General features: G+C 47.2%; 1 pseudogene; it reads right to left on the reverse strand.

The window, feature by feature from the left end:
* Positions 1-16,049, reverse strand: part of LOC123137109 (uncharacterized) — a 274,654-nt pseudogene extending 258,605 nt beyond the window's left edge.
* Positions 16,050-23,473: the final 7,424 nt, after the last annotated feature.

Below are 23,473 nucleotides of genomic sequence, written 5' to 3' on the forward strand. Positions count from 1 at the left end.
GAGGAATTTGAACAATAGAGTTCTTTGAGGAAGTATGCAGCTTTTCTTCGAGGAACGCTGCAAATGAGTTAAGTTGGTGAGAACCTAGTGATTCAGCAGCAGACATGTGTACCTGTGAACAGAGCATAGGTGCGAAGAATTTGGAGAGGTCATATGCGTTCTCAGAAATTTTTGCAAAACGGAACAAGTTTGAGGAAATTGACCAGATGTATCTTGAAGAATTTCACTAAGCATTCTTTGACTTAGGTTCGAGAGTTGTGCAAATTGTGAGATACACACAATTGAGGAATCTTGAGGAAAAATGTCACTTAGAGAAACAAATCAAGAGCAGAAGATTATGCTAGGTGTTTAGAGTGTGGAAGTTGAAGAATAAACACCTTTTGAAGATTTGATGAAAATCATCAGTAGTAATAAAGGCAGTAAAAGTAACTTTTAATTACCCTTGACGAAGAACACGACAAACTAGGAATGTAGATTGAGAAGTTCGTCTGTCCAGATCTTCCACGCCCTAACTTGGCGGAGGAAGACGACTACGATGGTGGCGGAGAGAAGATGTGCGCAGCCAGGGCGAGTACGACGGCGACGAGGTCGAGGCAGTGAAGCTCTTCCTCACCGGCGACGATGAAGGTAGCGGCGGCGCTAGTCTTGAGATCTTGAGCGAGGGGAGTGAGATCGAGCGGGGTAAATGTAGTCTGAGGAGGGTGAGGGGTATTTATAGCCGCAGTGAAAAACCGTTCGCCCGAGGAAAATGGACGAACGTGAACCTGACCCTTCTCATCCTAGCGACATGTGTCACCCACGTACAGTGTGGTGGAGATTGTGTAAGATCGTGGGTGAATAGATAAGTTTTATCATGGGATGTGTAATGGTTTGAGCGGCAAAAGTCAAAAATTCAGATAAGAATATTTTAAAATTTCGTTCGTAATTTCTTCAGCTGACAAGGACATAGTGAAGATTTTGAACGAGTTTCAAATATAACGCACATGAAGAATTTGTGAATAGACTGGGTTGAGTTTAGCATAGAGGAGGAAAGGGTCCTATCACATTCACTTTGCAGAAAAGTCAACTTGAAGAATTAGCAATAAGTGAATGTTGTAGAGGACATAAAAACTCAAGTATATATATAGTCAACGAAGAACAAAGACAGAAGAGTGAAGACAATGCAAAGTTGAAGAATTTGAAACACTGAGGACTTTCAAAAATGAAGAAAAAAAATCAAATTGAAGATTTTCAACTTTGGCTGGTGGCGTAACCCACTGTATAAGAATGATGATTTCAGACACCGCGTACAATTGTAGTAGGGTTCTGAGAATCAATTTCTTCATTAATTTCTTTACACTTAGAGGGTTAGTCTTCATTGATTGAAGAAAAACATTACTTCATGTGTTGCATATCTAAGTCATCAAGTCAGCATAAGTGTTAGGATGTGTGTCCTTTTCAAAGAACATTCGAAGATTCTAAGATATTTAGCTCACACCGCAACTTGCTAAATCTCTTCCCATCCAAGGGCTTTGTGAAGATATCGGCCAGCTGGTCTTCAGTATTTGCATGGTTGATGGAGATGTCGCCCTTCAACACATGGTCACGAAGAAAATGATGACGAATCTGGATGTGCTTTGTCTTTGAGTGCTGAACTGGGCTGTGAGAAATCTTGATAGCACTCTCATTGTCGCAGTAGAGTGGCACATTCTTCACATTGATGCCATAGTCCTTGAGGGTTTGCTTCATCCATAGCAATTGAGCACAACCAGATCCAGTAGCAATGTACTCAACTTCAGCAGTGGAGACTGACACGCAGTTCTGCTTCTTCAAAGACCAACATACCAAGGATCATCCTAGGAAATGACATGTGCCTGACATTGACTTGCGGTCCATCCGATCACCAGCATAGTCAGAGTCTGAATATCCAATGAGATCAAAGGAAGAGCCCTTGGGATACCATAATCCAAGTGTTGGTGTGTCAGCTAGATATCGAAGAATATGCTTCACAGCCTTATGGTGTGATTCCTTCGGTGTAGCTTGAAATCGGGCACACATGCAAACACTAAGCATAATATCCGGCCTAGATGCACATAGGTACAATAAAGAGCCAATCATGGAGGGGTATACCTTTTGATCAAAGTCTTTACTATTTTCATCAGTGCATAGATGGCCATTAGTGGGCATAGGGATTTTGACGCCTTTGCAATCTTGCATGCCGAATTTCCTCAACACATACTTGAGGTATTTTTCCTGAGATATGAATATGCCATTGTATTGTTGACGAATTTGAAGACCTAAGAAGAATTTGAATTCTCCCATCATAGACATTTGATATTCTTCACTCATCATATAGGCAAATTCATCACTGCAACGTTGGTTAGTACAACCAAAGATAATATCATCAACATATATTTGGCACACGAATAATTCATCATCATATGTTTTGGTGAAAAGAGTTGGGTCAAGTGAACCGGGTTTGAAGCCTTTCTTCATGAGGAATTCTTTCAGTGTGTCATACCACCCCTGAGGTGCTTGCTTGAGGCCATAGAGGGCCTTGTTGAGTCTGTAGACATGATCTGGAAATTTTGGATCCTCAAAACCTGGTGGTTGAGCAACATATACTTCTTCCTCAAGCTTACCATCGAGGAATGCACTATTCACATCCATTTGATGTAAAATGATATTATGATGGTTAGCATAAGCAAGCAATATGTGAATAGCCTCAAATCTAGCAACAGGTGCAAAAGTTTCATCGAAATCAATTCCTTCAACCTGAGTGTAGCCTTGAGCTACAAGACGAGCCTTATTCCTACCACAAGGCCATTTTCATCTTGTTTGTTGCGGTAGATCCATTTGGTTCCGATGATGTTGTGCTTGCGTGGGCCAGGTCGCTTGACAAGCTCCCACACATTGTTGAGCTTGAATTTATGCAATTCATCTTGCATGGCTTGAATCCACTCGGATTCCATGAATGCTTCATCAACTTTTGTGGGTTCTATGATAGAGACAAACGCAAAATGCCCACAAAAGTTAGATAAATGTGAAGCTTTTGAGTGCGTGAGAGGACCTGGTGCATTGATGTCATCGATGATCTTCTCGATCTGCACTTCGTTTGAAACGCGAGGATGTGCGGGTTGACGACATTGCTTAGGCCCAACAATTTCTTCAGGACCAGTTTCTTCACCAACACCAGCGTGATCTTCATGATCCGGAATGACTTCTTCAGCAGATTCTTCGGTAGGGATGATATCCTCAGTAGCTTTGAACTTGATGGATTCCTTAGGTGACATTTCATCTAGCATAGGAGGTAGGTGCTCTCTTTGCGAGCCATTAGTTCATGAAACCGCACATCTATAGTTTCAACAATCTTGTGATGATTGATGTTGAAGACTCTGTAGGTGTGCGAGTCCTTTCCGTAACCAAGCATAAAACCCTCATGTGCTTTCGGTGCAAATTTAGAGTGATGGTGAGGATCCCTAATCCAGCATTTAGCACCGAAGACTTTGAAATAACTTACATTGGGTTTCTTGTTAGTGAGGAGTTCATATGAGGTCTTTTTGAAGAATTTGTGAAGATATACCATGTTGATGATGTGGCACGCAGTATCAATGGCTTCAGGCCAAAAGCTCTGAGGCGTATTATACTCATCAAGCATGGTGCGAGCCATCTCAACAAGTGTTCTATTCTTGTGTTCCACGACGCCATTCTGATGAGGAGTATAGGGAGCAGATAACTCGTGATCAATACCAAGTATATCAAGATATTCATCGAGGCCAGTGTTCTTGAACTCCGTTCCATTATCACTCCTGATATGCTTGATCTTCACACCAAAGTTAGTAGCTGCTCTTGAGGAAAATCGTTTGAAGACTTGCTGCACTTCATTTTTGTAAGTGATGATATGCACCCATGCGTAATATGAATAGTCATCAACTATGACAAAGCCATATAGTGATGCAGAACTAGAGAACGTGGCATAATGAGTAGGGCCAAAGAGATCCATATGAAGTAATTCAAGGGGACAAGAAGTGGTCATGATAGTCTTCGAGGGATGCTTGGCTCTGGTGATCTTCCCAGCCTCACAAGCCCCACAAAGATGAACTTTGAGGAATTTGACACCCTCGATGCCAATGACATGCTTCTTCTTCGCGAGTCTATGCAAGTTCCTCATCCCATCATGACCAAGCCATCGATGCCATAGCCAGCATTCTGAAGCTTTTGCAAGTAGACATGTGGCAGGCTGTGGTCGTGCAGAGATATCAACAATATACAAGTCTCCTTCCCTAAAGCCTTCGAAGATTTTGGAATTGTCAGATTCCATCAGCACAATGCAACGATATTTGTCGGATATCGGGTTTCGACTAAACCCTTAAGGTTCAAACTCTAGGGTGCACGCTAAGATCTTCCCCCTACCGATCCACGTCCCAACACCTCGCCCTGAATCTAAGCTACACGATGAACAACTCGAGGGACACAAGGTTTATACTAGTTCGGGCCACCGTTGTGGTGTAATACCCTACTCTAGTTTGTGGTGTGGTGGATTGCCTCAGGGGCTGAAGATGAACAGTACAGAGGAAGAACAGCCTCGCGAGGGGTGTTCTTGAGCTGGAGCGGTGTTCTACTTGGGTGGATCTCTCTAGACTCTCGATCGGATCTCCCCTACTGTGGTGATGGTTATCTCTATTTATAGAGGCCCTGGTCCTCTTCCCAAATATTGAGCGGGAAGGGAGCCAACAACGGCCATCTTGAAGGGGAACAACTAGTACAAGTTATCCTAACTAAAGTTGGTCTTCGACTGCCAAAGGCACTGGCGATGACGCCGTCTTGGGCTCCACCGTGACCTCCGTCCTGCCGCTCTGCTGGTCTTGGTCTCATTGCACCGATATGGTAACCTTTGCTTGATGCCTCAGTACTCCGCGCCTGCGCTTGCCCCTTTGCACCAAAGAGGAAACAAGGACACTGCACAGGCTGGCGCCCGCCTGGTCTCGATCATCATGGCTTGCGTCATAAGCACCTCGCGAGGTACCCCTGCCTTGATCTCTCCGCCTCCTCGCGAGCTTGCCTGGTGAGGCCGCCCCTGAGGAAGCCTTGCGTCGTCCGCCCTGCGAGGCTTCGCCCCTCGCGAGGGTCTTGAGCTTGGGTTGATGTAGTCGGCCGTACTGGGCCATCCCTTGAGCCACTCCGTAGGCCGCAGGCAGGCAAGTCTAGGGACCCATGTTCCCAGAACGCCGACAGTAGCCCCCGGGCCCAAGGCGTGCTCGGACTTGGCTTAGCAACAAAGCCAAAGGGGTAGTGCGGAGCGCCGCAGGCCCCAACAGCCTGCGCCCTTGGTCGCCGCGTGGTAGTTGATTGGACGTGGGCGTCTCCGCTTCCCCATGCTGCCTCGGCAACTGCCCGTTTGACAAAAGGCTAGCCTGGGTTAGGCTTACCTCCGCTGCTCTCACTCGCCTTGCTCCAGATCCCCTTTCTTGCTCTCGCCCTCCTACTTGCGAAATCTCCAGATCCGCCTCAACCTTTCTCCTCCAGCGAGCAATGGCGCCCCGCAAGACCGCGACCGAGGCTCCACCAGCCTGGTACTCGCCGGCTCTGGATCCCCCCAACATGACGGAGAAGAATCTCGCCCTCACGCGCCTGATGACGGCAGTGCAAGGCAGTGAGATGGGGGAGACTGTGCTCCGAGCCGGCTCCGCCTAGACGGAGGACAAGGGGAGCACCTTCTATCCCTTCTTCATGAGCGCCGTCATCGCCGGCCTGGTGCCTCCTTTCTTCGAGTTCTTCTATGCTGTCCTCCGCCATTATAAGCTGCAGGCTCTGCATCTCCATCCCAACTCTGTTCTCCTTCTATCGATTTTCGCCTACTACTGCGAGGCGCACATCGGGGTGATGCCTTTTGTGGCGTTGCTGCGCCAGTTCTTCTCCCTCTGGGTTACCGGCGCCCATACCTCAGCGTGCGCAGGCTTCGTTGCGTACTCCAAAGCCAAAGCGATCTCGAAGGCCTGGAAGAGGGCCGATGGCTTCCGAAGCAAGTGGGTCATGCTGGATGTCGGATGCATCAATTCTTGGTTGGCGCTGCCCATGGAGTAGCCCTAGGCTGACGAGGCGTGGTCCTGTGCGAAGCTTGACAACCAACGGGTGAAGCTGGTGCTGGAGAAGATGAACGCCGACCTGAGGCCGAGCAACATGAATGCAGCAAAGCTGACTGGGGCCACACTCCTGAGGGAGTTCCTGGCGCATCGGGTGGCTCCATTTGATGTGCACTCGTGCCCGTTGTGGAGGCTCAGAGATGTGGATGCCGATCTCCGCCTAAACTCGGAGGCCCTGGCTGATGAAGATCTGACCGCAGCTCTCCGCTTCCTGGTTAGAGAGGATGTGGAAGGTCTGGAAGGCGCACCTGTCCCCTTGTTCCTTCACGACGACTGGGAACAGGTGGTGAACGCCATGCCCACCTTCGGTGGGAGCGGCCTGGTGCCGGCTCCTGAGAGCCAGGAGGCGGCGACGCCGGTGGAGTTGTCCTCCGATGATTCCCATGGAGGAGAGGAGGAAGAGGAGGAAGAGGAGGAGCGTGACTCGGAGGCGACAACTGAGGAGACGAGGGAGACTTCCCCCTGGCGTAGGGCCAACGTCCTCCGCTCCATGCCGGACGACGACGAAGCCGACACCAGGCGAGGGGGAGAGGACCCGCCCATGATCCCGAAGAAGGACAGGTCTGGGCTGATCTCCCGAGGGGCTTCTCCGGCCCCGGCACTGCCCGAAGCTAGCTCCAACCCTTCTAGTGCGCCCTCCTCTGCTGCTGGACCTCCCGAGGCTACGCCCCGCAAGAGGCTCTCGGGCTTTAAGCTCGGCAGGAGGCCGCTGGAGCATGCCGCGATTAACCAGTAAGTACTTGAACTCTGCTTTGCTCTTGTTTTTGCTGTCAGGGCTTGACATCCTCCATCGCTTGGGTAGGCTGCCGCCTGCGGCGAAGAGGCTGAAGGGGGACACGGTGGCTCCACTTGGGGCAAGCTCGTCTGTCGTGGTTGCGCCTTCGCCTGTGGGAAGGGGAGGCAGTGGAGCTTGCACCTCCCCTGCCCGGTCATCCTCGCGAGGCCGGGAGGGACGCTCTGGCGGGGTGCCAGCCCCCATGGCCCGCTGACTCTAGAAGCGTCGGTGCTTGATGCTGCCACTGAGGTTGCCAAGGCTCAGGAGCTTCCAGCCTCCCAAGCCGTGATCACACTATCGTCTCCTCCTTCTGCTTCTCTAGTTCCTGACTCCTCTGCCTCCTCCGTTGCCTTGGACCGTGCTGCTGCTGAGTTGGGTCGGCTGCGAGAAGATCTCCAAGGCGCCAACCCCCGCCTGGTGGCCGGGCGCCTGGGGCTGATCTCTGACTGGGCTCGCTCTGACGCCTCCGTCCGAGCGGCGCTGAGCCAGGCTGTGGCGGCTTTCGAGGAGGAGAAGCAAATCACCACCCAGGCCATAGCCGCTCGCGACGCGGCGTTGAAGGATGCTTCAACTGTCCAGGGCTGCTGCAAGGCGCTGGTTGACGAGCTGCAAGGCCTGCGTGATGAGCTTGCCAAAGAGGTTTGCGACCATTGGGCGAAGGAGGAAGAGATGAAGGCTCGGGAGGCCGCCATCGAGGACCGCGGCACCGAGCTGTCCGCTGACCGCAACCAACTAAAGACACTGGAGCAGAAGCTGAAGGCGGAGAGGAGTGAGCTGGACGCCAATGTGAAGGTCTTGGCCGAGGATCAGGAGGCCTTCGCGGATTACGAGGAGAGATCTCACAGGGCGCTGAAGTCTCTTTACGATGATGGTCTGGAGAAGCCGCTGGCCGGAGCCACGGACGGCCCCGCCAAGCTGCTTCCCTTACTGGTCGAAACGTTTGAGGAGGTCGTGACTGGCATCGGCCCCATGGCTGAGGTTGAAGCTCGTGTCCTTTCCTCCGCAGCGCTGACACGGATCCTCAGCCACGTCTACCTTCGCAACCCCGAGGCCAACCTTGACGATCTGCTGGAGCCTGTGGACGCCGAGCGCTCCGCCGCTGCTGCTGAGGCCGTGAAGGGCCGAGCGGGAAGCCCTGCTGGTGAAGTTCCGTGCCTTCGCCACTGTGTCCAAGGTAGGTGCTGCTGGTTCCGCGGCCTCGGGAGGTGGAGCTGACAAGCGTGACTCCGCCACGAGTGATGGCGCTGCTCAAGGGTGATCTCTTCGCAGCCTCTTACTTGTTTCTACTCCTGCAACATGCACCGTGCCTCATGGAGGTGTTTAAATTTGTGTCTGGTATCGTGAGGGAAATTTATGGTTTGTAATATTTGCTTCTGAATTTGCGAGATTTTGTGGTTTCCTTCTTATTTGCTTTGTGTTCTACGTCGGCAGGGCCCGGCCCCGCGCATACCTCAGCCGCTGTTGGCCCCGACCGGATCACCAGGATAGGACCAAGGAGTGAGGGGCTACATGGCAAGTTAGGCTCCTGAGTCGCGATGCTCAGGAGTCCCCCTTGACGCGCAAACAGCAAATAGGGAGGGGGTGTAGGAGTAGATTTGTCGTTCTATGTCGGCAGGGCCCGGCCCCGCACATACCTCAACCGCCGTTAGCCTTTTGGAACTAAGGAGTGAGGGGCTACGTGACCAGTTAGGCTCCTGAGTCGCGATTCTCAGGAGTCCCCCTTGACGCTCAAACGGTCTTCATACCTTGGCTCCGCTCGGGGAGGGGCACGCGACGACCAGGTCCGAGGGACCTGGCTGGGGCGTGCGCTCGGGCGTGACCCGGGGCGCAGCCCCCGTGTCCAGCCCCCCCTCGTGTGGCGCTCCCGAGGGGAAGCATTGCGATGAGACCAGACACTGAGCTCTGAGCTCCCTGAGGTTGATACAGCCGTGGACTGCCCTCAGTTGTTTATCACCAGCGCGGAGCATAGCGCTTTTGTATGTGTATGGGCATAGCCGCTCCTCGGCAGTGTCGTCAGCCAGCGCGGAGTATGGTGCTTCCACTGGTACGTGGGAGGGGGCCCCTCTGAGAGGAGCCCCCGGGGCCTGTACAGCCCCGCCCTGACACGTGGCTGGCACGGTAGGGCTAGACGAGGTGTATCTGGACACCCGTGAGCCAGTGCGGGACTCACGAGGCCCTACCTCAAGGCGGGTTGCACCTGATCTTGAGCCTTGGGCGGCTGAGTGTTCCTGCAAGGTGGTTAGATGCAAATGCTCTACGTCCTCAGGTCCCGGCCCTCAAGCAAGCTCAGTCGTCGCTGGTATGCCAGGTCACGATGCCGTGGACAAGGCCAGGGGGTGAGGGCTGGAGAGCTAGTAAGAGCCCTTGAGTCGCGATGCTCAAGCGCCCCCCTTTTAACGTGCAAGTGATTTGCATGAGGGAGAAAGAGGGGCCGCGATAGGCGGGAGATGATAATCATAGGCAGGTTCAGCATGAATGGCAAATTGACTCAGGTAACTGCAAGAAGGATACATGCCACTGGGTCAGGCCCGAGCGGCTTGGGGATGGTGCAGCCCGAGGGGCGCCCCCAGCAAGGTGAAGTAAAAGACATAAGCAAAAGGGATACATGCCGCAGGGATGGACCCACGCGACCTGGGAATAATGCAGCCCTGAGGGCGCTCCCAGCTGAAACGAAACTCGAAAGATGTCACCTGATACCATTGTAGAGCGGGTGTTGAAGTAGCTGACGATGCGCGGTAAAGGGGCCGATCCTCACGAGCCACCAGAGCCCTGAGCCTCGGGAGGCTCCGGGGGTCCAGGCGGCTCCTCCAGGACCATCTCCATCTCTGCCAGGACCGTGTGGTGCCTGGCCTCTTGAGCTTATAGAATGCTCCACATAACACACTGGTGAGTAGCAGCCGCGTTCGGCAGGCCAAAAGGCATGCAAACGTAGCTATCTGGCGGACCTTCGCAGCGTCCCACGCGTGAAGGCCAGAAACGCTCCTGGGACGCGACTCGGTTGAGCCCTGGGTAGTCGATGCAGACGCACAGCCTGCCATCCTCGCGTGGATGGGGGGCTATGCCGGGTAGGCGGCGATTGCCGCGGATGACTCTTGATTCCTGCAGCTCCTGAGTGACCTTTGTGATGAACGCCTGAGGGTTGGGCCCTCCTTGCCCCATGCCTTCCTGAGGGAAACGTGCCGCGAAGCACGCCTCCAAGTGGTGCCCGAGCGCCTCCCTCGTGATCTTGGCAAAGCCTGAGGCCCTCAAGGAGAGAGCCCCCGAGCCTTGCCCGAGAAGGGCGCCGGGCGCGCCTTCCTATGCAATGGATGAGACCTTGAGCTAGGTGATGTCTTCTTCTTCTTGGGAACAGCCTCGGGAGGGTTCTCACTCTTGCTGTCTAGGTCCTCGACTGATGCAGCTTGGAAGGCACGCTCGAGGGAGCACACCGCATCCTTCTCCTTGCATGGGACTGTGATGATTCCGCCACTTCCCGGCATCTTGAGGACATTGTAACCATGGTGAGTCACCGCCGTGAACTTGGCCAGGGCTGGATACCCGAGGATGGCATTGTATGGCAGGCGAATGTGGGCAACGTCGAAGTCGATGAGCTCGGTACGGTAGTTCTTGTGCTGTCTGAAGGTGACAGGGAGGCGAACCTGCCCTATCGGAGTGGTGGAGCCGTCAGTGACTCCTGAGAAAGGCTTGGTTGGCTGAAGCTGATCATATGGCACTTGGAGATTGTTGAACGTGTTGACGGACAGAACGTTGAGTCCTGCGCCGCCATCGATGAGGGTTGATGAGCCACAAGTGTAGGGGATCTATCGTAGTCCTTTAGATAAGTAAGAGTGTCGAACCCAACGAGGAGCAGAAGGAAATGATAAGCGGTTTTCAGTAAGGTTTTCTCTGCAAGCACTGAAATTGTAGGTAATAGATAGTTTTATGATAATATAAATTGTAACGAGTAACAAGTAAATAAAGTAAATAAAGTGCAGCAAGGTGGCCCAGTCCTTTATGTAGCAAAGGATAATCCTGAACAATTTCTAATAATGAGAAAGGAGCTCCCGAGGACACATGGGAATTATCGTCAAGCTAGTTTTCATCACGCTCATATGATTCGCGTTCGGTACTTTGATAATTTGATATGTGGGTGGACCGGTGCTTGGGTACTGCCCTTACTTGGACAAGCATCCCACTTATGATTAACCCCTATTGCAAGTGTCTTCAACTACAAAAGAAGTATTAAGGTAAACCTAACCACAACATTAAACATATGGGTCCAAATCAGCCCCTAACGAAGCAACACATAAACTAGGGTTTAAGCTTCTGTCACTCTAGCAACCCATCATCTAGTTATTACTTCCCAATGCCTTCCTCTAGGCCCAAATAATGATGAAGTGTCATGTAGTCGACGTTCACATAACACCACTAGAGGAAAAGACAACATACATCTCATCAAAATATTGAACGAATACCAAATTCACATGACTACTAATAGCAAGACTTCACCCATGTCCTCACAAACAAACGAAACTACTCACAAAGCATATTCATGTTCATAATCAGAGGAGTAATAATATGCATTAAGGATCTGAACATATGATCTTCCACCAAGTAAACCAATTAGCATCAACTACAAGGAGTAATCAACACTACTAGCAACCCACAGGTACCAATTTGTGGTTTTGATACAAGATTGGATACAAGAGATGAACTAGGGTTTTGAGAGGAGATGGTGCTGGTGAAGATGTTGATGGATATTGACCCCCTCCAGATGAGAGGATCGTTGGTGATGACGTTGGTGATGATTTCCCCCTCCCGGAGGGAAGTGTCCCCGGCAGAATAGCTCCGCAAGAGCCCTAATTGGTTCCGCCAAGGTTCCGCCTTGTGGCGGCGGAGTTTCGTCCCGTAATCTTGCCCATGATTTTTTCCAGGGTAAAAGCCCTCATATAGCAGAAGATGGACACCGAGGGCCACCAGAGGGCCCAGGAGACAGGGGGCGCGCCCAGTAGGGGTGGGCGCGCGCCCACCCTCCTGGACAGGGTGTGGGCCCCCTGGTGTATTTCTTCTGCTCAATAATTCTTATTAATTCCAAAAACAGGTTTCGTGGAGTTTCACGATTTTTGGAGCAGTGCAGAATAGGTTGCCAATGTTTGCTCCTTTACCAGCCAGAATTCTAGCTGCCGGCATTCCCCCTCTTCATTGTAAACCTTGTAAAATAAGAGATAATAGCCATAAGTATTGAGATATAATGTGTAATAACAACCCATAATGCAATAAATATTGATATAAAAGCATGATGCAAAATGGACGTATCAACTCCCCCAAGCTTAGACCTCGCTTGTCCTCAAGCGGAAGCCGAAATCGAAAAATATGTCCACATGTTTAGAGATAGAGGTGTGGATAAAAATAAAATACGGACATGAGGACATCATGATCATTCTTATAACAGCAACATAAATAGGTTTTATCATGTGATTTCTTATGCTCAAGTAACAATCAATTCACAATGCCAAGTATGGTTCAAAAACTTCATTGAGAACTAACAAACTATAATCTCAGTCATTGAAGCAATTGCAATTTATCATAACATCAGAAAGAGTCATCAATAGAGCTTTTTAGCAAGTCCACATACTCAACTATCATGTAGTCTTCTATAATTGCTAACACTCACGCAATACTTGTGGTTATGGAGTTTCAGTGGGACACTGAGAAAGACAGGGGCTTATAGTATTGCCTCCCAACGTATTCACCTTTAGGTGATGTCAACAATAATAACCCATGCTAACTTACATCCAATTGGATATATATATCATGATCTTGAGGATCACCTTGACTCAAGCATAAAGTAAAAACATAAAATAAAAGATAGGCCCTTCGCAGAGGGAAGCAGAGGTTGTCATGTGCGTTTAGGGTTGGATGCACAAAATCTTAATGCAAGAGAACATCACTTTATATTGCCCCTTGTATGTGGACCTTTATTATGCAGTCCGTCACTTTTATTACTTCCACAACAAGATCGTACAAAGCTTATTTTCTCTGCACTAATAAGTCATACATATTTAGATAGCAATTTTTATTGCGTGCAACATGACAACTTACTTGAAGGATCTTACTCAATCCATAGGTAGGTATGGTGGACTCTCATGGCAAAACTGGGTTTAAGGATATTTGGAAGCACAAGTAGTATCTCTACTTGGTGCAAGGAATTTGGCTAGCATGAGGGGGAAAGGCAAGCTCAACATGTTTGGAAGGTCAATGACAATATACTTTAACTGAGATGTGAGAAAACATAAACCATTACGTTGCCTTCCTTGTCCAACGTCAATTCTTTTAGCATGTCATACTTAATGAGTGCTCCCAATCATAAAAGGTGTCCAAGATAATATATTTATATGTGAACCTCTCTTTCCTTATCACTTCCTATTAATTGCAATGATGACCGAAACTATGTTTATCAACTCTCAACAACTTTTGTGCCTCATACTTGCTATATGTGAAGTCATCACTAACCATAAGATCAATATGAACTCTTTTATTCTTTCTACATTCTCAAGATCACAGCAACATAGCAAAGCCCTTGACTCAACACTAATCTTTATTATAGATAGCTCACGGACTCGATTACAAAAAGAGAGATCACAAAGCAAAACTCAAAACTACTTGATATCAAAACTTCAATCTACTAGATCAAGATACTACTAAAGGATCGAACTAAATAAAACGGTAAAGATAGGAGTGTGATGGTGAGACGATACCGGGGCACCTCCCCCAAGCTTGGCAGTTGCCAAGGGGAGTGCCCATACCCATGTGATTATGTCCTCGGAGGTGGTGAAGTAGGAGTTGTTGATGATGAAGGCTTGTCGTCCGTCTTCCAAGGCATAGGCTCACCATCATAGAAGGATAATCAAGTCTTCGGGATCCTTAAATCTGCAGCCAAACTCATCCTCTTGAATCTATATTCATACTCACAGTTCTAGTTTCGCAGGTCATAGATCTGGGCTTGGAGGTGCTCGATTTTCTCTTGAAGCTTGAAGATGGTTTCCCCAATGACTTTGGCATCTAGCTTGTGGTTGTTGGTGAACTCCGTGATCATCATCTGGTTGGCGTTGAGTCCACGCTCCACCATCCCTTGGCACTTGAAAACTTGCTGCTCCACAGCTTCGAGCTTTGTCTCCATGCTTCCGGTACGCCTTGGTCCCTCCACATCGCGGATGTGTAGCACCCCCTCACGCATCTCAATGGTTTGAGGGTGTTGCAGCACCTCTGCGAGATAGGGGTTGATAATCCTCTCAAAAACTTGTCCTTGGGAACGCTTGGAGACGACATGATGCTCTAGATCTGAAACAGAAACAGCTTGAAACGAAAAAAGAGGATATTTCTGTGATACGGTGGTCAAAACCTTCGGGAGTTTATATAATGAATTTTTACCGACCATAATATGTAACGTGCAAGAAAACGGAGTCCGGGAGGCACACGAGGTGTCCACGAGACAAGGGGAGCGCCCTCCACTCTCGAGGGGGCCTCGTGTCCCTTTCGGACTACTTCTTTCTTCCTAAAATTCTTAAATATTCCAAAACTGATAAAAATTGCCTTTGGAGTTGTTTTGGAGTCGGTTTACTTACCGTACCACATACCTATTCCTTTTCGGAGTCTGGAACGTTCTGGAAAGTGTCCCTTATGTATTCCTCCGGGGTTACGGTTTCCATAATATTGGTTTCAACATTGATAGGATTACCTGAAATATAACGTTTAATTCTTTGACCGTTCACCACCCTCGGACTTGTGCCTTCGAAGTTGTTGATTTTTATGGCGCCAGAACGATAGACCTCCTCGATAACGTAAGGACCTTCCCATTTAGAGAGAAGTTTTCCTGCAAAAAATCTTAAACGAGAGTTGAATAATAACACATAATCTCCTACGTTAAACTCACGCTTTTGTATCCTTTTGTTATGCTAACGTTTGACTTTTTCTTTGAATAACTTGGCATTCTCATAGGCTTGGGTTCTCCATTCATCAAGTGAGCTAATGTCAAACAACCTCTTCTCACCGGCAAGTTTGAAGTCATAGTTGAGCTCTTTAATAGCCCAATATGCTTTATGTTCAAGTTCAAGAGGTAAGTGACAAGTTTTTCCATAAACCATCATATATGGAGACATACCCATAGGATTTTTGTATGCAGTTCTATAGGCCCATAATGCATCATCAAGTTTTTTGGACCAATTCATTCTAGATCTATTCACAATCTTTTGCAAAATTAATTTGAGCTCTCTATTGCTCAACTCTACTTGACCACTGGACTGAGGATGATAAGGAGATGCAATTCTATGATTAACATCATACTTAGCAAGCATCTTACGGAAAGCACCATGAATAAAATGTGAACCACCATCAGTCATAAGATATCTAGGGACTCCAAACCTCGGAAAGATAACTTCTTTAAGCATTTTAATAGAAGTGTTATGATCAGCACTACTAGTTGGAATAGCTTCTACCAACTTAGTAACGTAATCAACAGCAACTAAAATATGTGTATAACCATTAGAGGCAGGAAAAGGTCCCATATAATCAAAGCCCCAAACATCAAATAGTTCAATAAGAAGAGAGTAATTCATAGGCATTTCTTGACGTCTACTAATATTACCTATTCTTTGACATTCATCACAAGATAAGACAAAATTACGAGCATCTTTGAAGAGAGTAGGCCAATAAAAACCAGATTGTAGTACCTTGCGTGCAGTTCTATCTCTAGCGTGGTGTCCTCCATAAGATTCAGAGTGACACTTGCGTAGGATCTGTTCCTGTTCATGCTCAGGCACACAACGTCTAATAACACCATTTACTCCTTCTTTATAAAGGTGTGGGTCATCCTAGAAGTAATGTCTTAAATCATAAAAGAACTTATTCTTTTGCTGGTATGTGAAGCTAGGCGGTATAAATTTAGCGACAATGTAATTAGCATAATCAGCATACCAAGGAGCAGCACGAGAAGCATTAACGACCGCTAATTGTTCATCAGGAAAGCTATCATCAATAGGCAGTGGGTCATCAAGAACATTCTCTAACCTAGACAAGTTGTCTGCAACGGGGTTCTCAGCTCCCTTTCAATCAATAATATGCAAATCAAATTCTTGGAGCAAGAGAACCCATCTAATGAGTCTAGGCTTAGCATCTTTCTTTTCCATAAGATATTTAATAGTAGCATGATCAGTGTGAATGGTAACTTTGGAATCAACAATATAAAGTCTAAACTTATCACATGCAAACACAACTGCTAAGAACTCTTTTTCAATAGTAGCATAATTTCTCCGGGCAGTATCAAGAGTCTTACTAGCATACTGGATAACATTCAATTTCTTATCGACTCTTTTCCCTAGAACAGCACCTACAGCATAATCACTAGCATCACACATAATTTCAAAAGGTAAATTCCAATCAGGTGGCTGAACAATAGGTGCAGTGATCAAAGTTTTCTTAAGTATTTCAAATGCTTCTACACAATCATCATCAAAGACAAAAGGAATATCTTTTTGCAATAAATTAGTCAGAGGCCTAGAGATTTTAGAAAAGTCCTTGATGAACCTCCTATAAAAACCAGCATGACCAAGGAAACTTCTTATACCTTTTATGTCCTTGGGACATGGCATCTTTTCAATAGCATCAACTTTGGCTTTGTCAACTTCAATACCTCTCTCGAAGATCTTATGCCCCAAGACAATGCCTTCATTAACCATAAAGTGACACTTTTCCCAATTTAGGACGAGACTAGTGTCTTCGCATCTCTGCAAAACTCGATCAAGGTTGCTCAAACAATCATCAAAAGAGGATCCATAAACGGAGAAGTCATCCATGAATACCTCACAAATCTTTTCACAAAAATCAGAGAATATAGCCATCATGCATCTTCAAAAGGTACCAGGTGCATTACATAAACCAAAAGGCATACGTCTATAAGCAAAAGTACCAAAAGGGCAAGTAAAAGTAGTTTTTGATTGATCCCCCGCTGACACAGGTATCTGAGAGAAACCAGAATAACCATCTAGAAAGCAGAAATGAGTGTGTTTGGATAGTCTTTTTAGCATTTGATCAATAAAAGGCAAAGGGTAATGATCTTTCTTAGTAGATTTATTTAATTTACGGAAACCAATTACCATCCTATAACCTGTAATAACTCTTTGCAGGATCAATTCATCTTTATCATTAGGAACAACGGTAATACCTCCCTTTTTAGGAACACAATGGACAGGGCTTACCCAATCACTATCAGCAACGGGATAAATTATACCTGCCTCAAGCAGCTTTAGTATCTCCTTTCTTACCACTTCTTTCATCTTGGGATTCAGTCGTCGTTGAGTATCTCTAACTGGTTTGGCAACTTTCTCCACTGAAATTTTGTGTTGGCATAACGTGGGACTAATGCCCTTAAGATCATCCAGAGTATATCCAATAGCAGCTCGGTGCTTCTTCAGAGTTTTCAATAATCTTTCTTCTTCTTGCTCTGAAAGGTTAGCACTAATAATAACATGATATATTTTCTTTTCATCAAGATAAGCATACTTAAGATTATCAGGTAATGGTTTGAGTTCAAACACGGGATCACCCTTGGGTGGAGGGGGATCCCCAAGGATTTCAACGGGAAGGTTATGTTTCAGCACATGTTCCTGTTTAAGGAACACTTCATCTATTTCCCTTCTTTCCTTCATAAACATATCATTTTCATGATCTAGCAAATATTGTTCTAACGGATCAGTAGGAGGCACAACAATGGAAGCAAGACCAATAATCTCATCCTTACTAGGTGGTTCCCTGTCACAAGGTTGTCTATGAAACTTAGCAAAATTAAACTCATGAGACATACCATCTAAGCCAACAGTGAGAGTGTCTTTTTCACAATCAATCCTAGCACTAGATGTATTCAAGAAGGGTCTACCAAAAATAATGGGACAAAAATAATCTTGTGGGGAACGAAGAACAAGAAAATTAGCAGGATATTTAACCTTCCCACACAAAACTTCATCATCTCTAACAATCCCAGCTGGTTTAATGGTATCCCTATTAGCAAGCTTTATAGTAACATCAATGTCTTCTAATTCAATGGGTGCAATATCGTGCATAATTTCTTTATATAAGGTATAAGGTATTGCACTAGCACTAGCACCCATATCACATAGGCCATGATAACAATGATCTCCTATTTTAACAAAAATAACAGGCATGCCTAAGACAGGTCTATGTATCTTAGTATCTGGTCTAGCAATATTACCAGTTTCATCATAGAAATAAATAGCACGCCCATCTAAATCATCATCCAAGAGATCTTTAACTATAGCAATACTAGGTTCAACATTGATTTGCTCAGGAGGTGTATAAGTCCTAGTATTACTCTTACGAACAACAGTCGAAGTTTTAGCATGATCCTTTATCCTAACAGGAAAAGGAGGTTTCTCAACATAGGTAGGAACAATAGGATCACTATAGGTGATAGTCTTTTCTTCAACTGTAATAGGTGCAACTACTTTCACTTCAACACGAGGATTATATTTAAACCACTTCTCTTTAGGGAGATCAACGTGAGTAGCAAAAGATTCACAGAAAGAAGCTACTATCTCAGAGTCAAGTCCATATTTAGTGCTAAATCCACGGAAAGCATCGGTGTCCATAAAAGATTTAACACAATCGAACTTAGGCGTCATACCTGACTCCTTACCATCGTCGGAACCCCAATCTTCAGAGTTGCCTTTAATTCTTTCCAATAAGTCCCATTTAAAATCAATAGTCTTCAGCATATAAGAACCAGCACAGGAAGCATCGAGCAGGTTGCGATCATTGAGAGAAAGCCGAGCATAAAATTTTTGAATAATCATTTCCCGGGAAATCTCATGATTGGGGCATGAATATAACATTGATTTAAGCCTCCCCCAAGCTTGAGCGATGCTTTCTCCTTCGCGAGGCCAGAAATTATATATGTAATTACGATCACGATGAACAAGATGCATAGGGTAGAACTTCTGGTGAAATTCCAACTTCAATCGTTTATAATCCAAGATCTCGTATCATCACCATAGCCTATACCATGTCAATGCATCTCCCTTCAAAGATAAAGGGAAGACCTTCCTTTTGACAACATCATCGGGAATACCTGCAAGCTTAAATAATCCACAAACGTCATCCACAAAGATAAGGTGTAAATCGGGATGCAATGTTCCATCTCCTGCAAATGGATTAGCTAGTAGTTTCTCTATCATACCCGAAGGAATCTCAAAGTAAATATTTTCAAAAAGTTCAGTAGGTTGGGGAGGAACTCTTTGCTCTTCTGGTCGGGGTGAAGATACCCCGAACAAGCCCCTCAAAGGATTAGTTTCCATGGTGACAAGTAACAGAAAATTTCAGCACACTATGTAAATGTTTCCTTACCAAGTTCCACTCACCAAAAGCGCTACACTCCCCGGCAATGGTGCCAGAAAAGAGTCTTGATGACCCAGAAGTGTAGGGGATCTATCATAGTCCTTTCGATAAGTAAGAGTGTCGAACCCAACGAGGAGCAGAACAAAATGATAAGAGGTTTTCAGCAAGGTTTTATCTGGAAGCACTGAAACTGTAGGTAATAGATAGTTTTGTGATAAGATAAATTGTAACGAGTAACAAGTAAATAAATTAAATAAAGTGCAGCAAGGTGTCCCAATCTTTATGTAGCAAAGGATAAGCCTGGACAATTTCTAATAATGAGAAAGGAGCTCCCGAGGACACATGGGAATTATCGCCAAGCTAGTTTTCATCACGTTCATATGATTCGCGTTCGGTACTTTGATAATTTGACATGTGGGTGGACCGGCGCTTGGGTACTGCCCTTACTTGGACAAGCATACCACTTATGATTAACCCTTATTGCAAGCCTCCGCAACTACAAAAGAAGTATTAAGGTAAACCTAACCACAACATTAAACATATGGGTCCAAATCAGACCCTAATGAAGCAACGCATAAACTAGGGTTTAAGCTTCTGTCACTCTAGCAACCCATCATCTACTTATTACTTCCCAATGCCTTCCTCTAGGCCCAAATAATGGTGAAGTGTCATGTAGTCGACGTTCACATAACACCACTAGAGGAAAAGACAACATACATCTCATCAAAACATCGAACGAATACCAAATTCACATGACTACTAATAGCAAGACTTCACCCATGTCCTCAGGAACAAACGTGACAACTCACAAAGCATATTCATGTTCATAATCAGAGGAGTAATAATATGCATTAAGGATCTGAACATATGATCTTCCACCAAGTAAACCAATTACCATCAACTACAAGGAGTAATCAACACTACTAGCAACCCACAGGTACCAATTTCTGGTTTTGATACAAGATTGGATACAAGAGATGAACTAGGGTTTTGAGAAGAGATGGTGCTGGTGAAGATGTTGATGGAGATTGACCCCCTCCCGATGAGAGGATCGTTGGTGATGACATTGGTGATGATTTCCCCCTCCCGGAGGGAAGTGTCGCCGGCAGAACAGCTCCGCCAGAGCCCTAGATTGGTTCCGCCAAGGTTCCGCCTCGTGACGGCGGAGTTTCGTCCCGTAAGCTTGCCCACAATTTTTTCCAGGGCAAAAGACCTCATATAGCAGAAGATGGACACCAGGGGGCCACCAGGGGGCCCAGGAGACAGGGGAGCACGCCCAGTAGGGGTGGGTGCGCCCCCACCTTCTTGGATAGGGTGTGGACCCCTTGGTGTATTTCTTCCGCTCAATAATTCTTATTAATTCCAAAAACAGGTTTCATGGAGTTTCAGGATTTTTGGAGCAGTGCAGAATAGGTTTCCAATGTTCGCTCCTTTTCCAGCCAAAATTCCAGCTGCCGGCATTCCCCCTCTTCATTGTAAACCTTGTAAAATAAGAGAGGATAGCCATAAGTATTGAGATATAATGTGTAATAACAACCCATAATGCAATAAATATTGATATAAAAGCATGATGCAAAATGGACATATCAAGGGTCCTGGTAACTTGCACATTACTGATGACTGGGGATCAAAGCATTGGGAGGACGCTAGCTGTAGCCACACACTTGAGTTGATCCGCTAAGCTGAACGTGATAGCGCACGTGGACCACCTGAGAGGGCACGTGGCCTCGAGCTTGGGGAGGACTGAATTCACCTCGCGAGCAAACTGCTTGAAGATGCGCTGAGAGGCTGGGACCTGGGCACCGTCGAAGATGCAAGTGATAGCACGTGGCTCCTGGAAGCCCCCAGCCCCCTCGTCCTGGTGGTGGTCATCATTCCTTCTTAGCGGTGGTGGCAGAGGAGGAAGGCCTGCGTTGCCATACGGACGATCCTCGCAAGGCTGATCCCTCCATCCCCCTCGCGAGGCTGGTCCTACCACCGGTCCTCGCGAGGTCGGTCACGCCACTCCTAGCGAGGGCCTTGGTCGTCCCATCGTCCTCCACCTCTTCCTCCTCCTCGGCCGTAGCCCCGATCGTTGTGCTCGGGGCGTTGAACAAGCGTCCTTCTTGAACGGCCCTGAGCTCCTGGCATTCGTTGGTGTTGTGGGTGTGGAGGTCATGGTAGGCGCAGTATCGGCTGCCCTTGGACGACTCTGGCTGGTCCTTCCCGCGCTTCGTGTCTGGTTTTGCTGCGAGCACAGCTGCTCCTTTGCGCTTCACGTCCTTGGCCTTGGCTTTCTACTCTTCAGGGTCCGCAACTGGAAGCTGGAGAAGGGAGAGGCGCCCCTCCTCCGCCCTTGCGCACTTGGTCGCCAGGTTGAAAAGCTCCAGAGATGTGCACAGTGTTGGAAATATGCCCTAGAGGCAATAATAAAAGTATTATTATTATATTTCCTTGTTCATGATAATTGTCTTTTATTCATGCTATAACTGTATTATCCGGAAATCGTAATACACGTGTGAATACATAGACCACAATATGTCCCTAGTGAGCCTCTAGTTGACTAGCTCGTTGTGATCAACAGATAGTCATGGTTTCCTGGCTATGGACATTGGATGTCGTTGATAACAGGATCACATCATTAGGAGAATGATGTGATGGACAAGACCCAATCCTAAGACTAGCACAAAAGATCGTGTAGTTCATTTGCTAGAGCTTTGCCAATGTCAAGTATCTCTTCCTTTGACCATGAGAGCGTGTAACTCCTGGATACCGTAGGAGTGCTTTGGGTGTATCAAACGTCACAACGTAACTGGGTGACTATAAAGGTGCACTACAGGTATCTCCGAAAAGTATCTATTGTTTTATGCGGATCGAGACTGGGATTTGTCACTCCGTGTAAACGGAGAGGTATCTCTGGGCCCACTCGGTAGGACATCATCATATGCGCAATGTGACCAAGGAGTTGATCACGGGATGATGTGTTACGGAACGAGTAAAGTGACTTGCCGGTAACGAGATTGAACAAGGTATTGGATACCGACGATCGAATCTCGGGCAAGTAACATACCGATAGACAAAGGGAATTGAATACGGGATTGATTAAGTCCTTGACATCGTGGTTCATCCGATGAGATCATCGTGGAACATGTGGGAGCCATCATGGGTATCCAGATCCCGCTGTTGGTTATTGACCGGAGAACGTCTCGGTCATGTCTACATGTCTCCCGAACCCATAGGGTCTACACACTTAAGGTTCGATGACGCTAGGGTTATAAAGGAAGTTTGTATGTGGTTACCGAATGTTGTTCGGAGTCCCGGATGAGATCCCGGACGTCACGAGGAGTTCCGGAATGGTCCGGAGGTAAAGATTTATATATGGGAAGTCCTATTTTGGCCACCGGAAAATGTTCGGGATTTTTCGGTATTGTACCGGGAAGGTTCTAGAAGGTTCCGGAGTGGGGCCCACCTGCATGGGGGGACCCACATGGACGTGGGTAGTGGGGGCAAGGCCCCACACCCCTGGTCAAGGCGCACCAAGATCCCCCCTTAGAAGGAATAAGATCATATCCCGAAGGGATAAGATCAAGATCCCTAAAAAGGGGGGATAACAATCGGTGGGGAAGGAAATAATGAGATTTCTTTCCTCCCACCTTGGCCAACGCCCCAATGGACTTGGAGGGCAAGAAACCAGCCCCTCCACCCCTATATATAGTGGGGAGGCGCATGGGAGCTATAGACGAAGTTCTGGTGCAGCCCTCCCCCTCTCACAAGTACTCCTCCTCTCCCGCGGTGCTTGGCGAAGCCCTGCAGGATTGCCACGCTCCTCCACCACCACCACGCCGTTGTGCTGCTGCTGGATGGAGTCTTCCTCAACCTCTCCCTCTCTCCTTGCTGGATCAAGGCTTGGGAGACGTCACCGGGCTGTATGTGTGTTGAACGCGGAGGTGCCGTGCATTCGGCACTTGATCATCGGTGATTTGAATCACGACGAGTACGACTCCATCAACCCCGTTCACTTGAACGCTTCCGCTTAACGATCTACAAGGGTATGTAGATGCACTCTCCTTCCCTCGTTGCTGGTCTCTCCATAGATAGATCTTGGTGACACGTAGGAAAATTTTGAATTTCTGCTACGTTCCCCAACAGTGGCATCATGAGCTAGGTCTATTGCGTAGATTCTTTGCACGAGTAGAACACAAAGTAGTTGTGG

Source organism: Triticum aestivum, chromosome 6B (genome assembly GCF_018294505.1).
Source record: "Triticum aestivum cultivar Chinese Spring chromosome 6B, IWGSC CS RefSeq v2.1, whole genome shotgun sequence".
NCBI lineage: Eukaryota > Viridiplantae > Streptophyta > Magnoliopsida > Poales > Poaceae > Triticum > Triticum aestivum.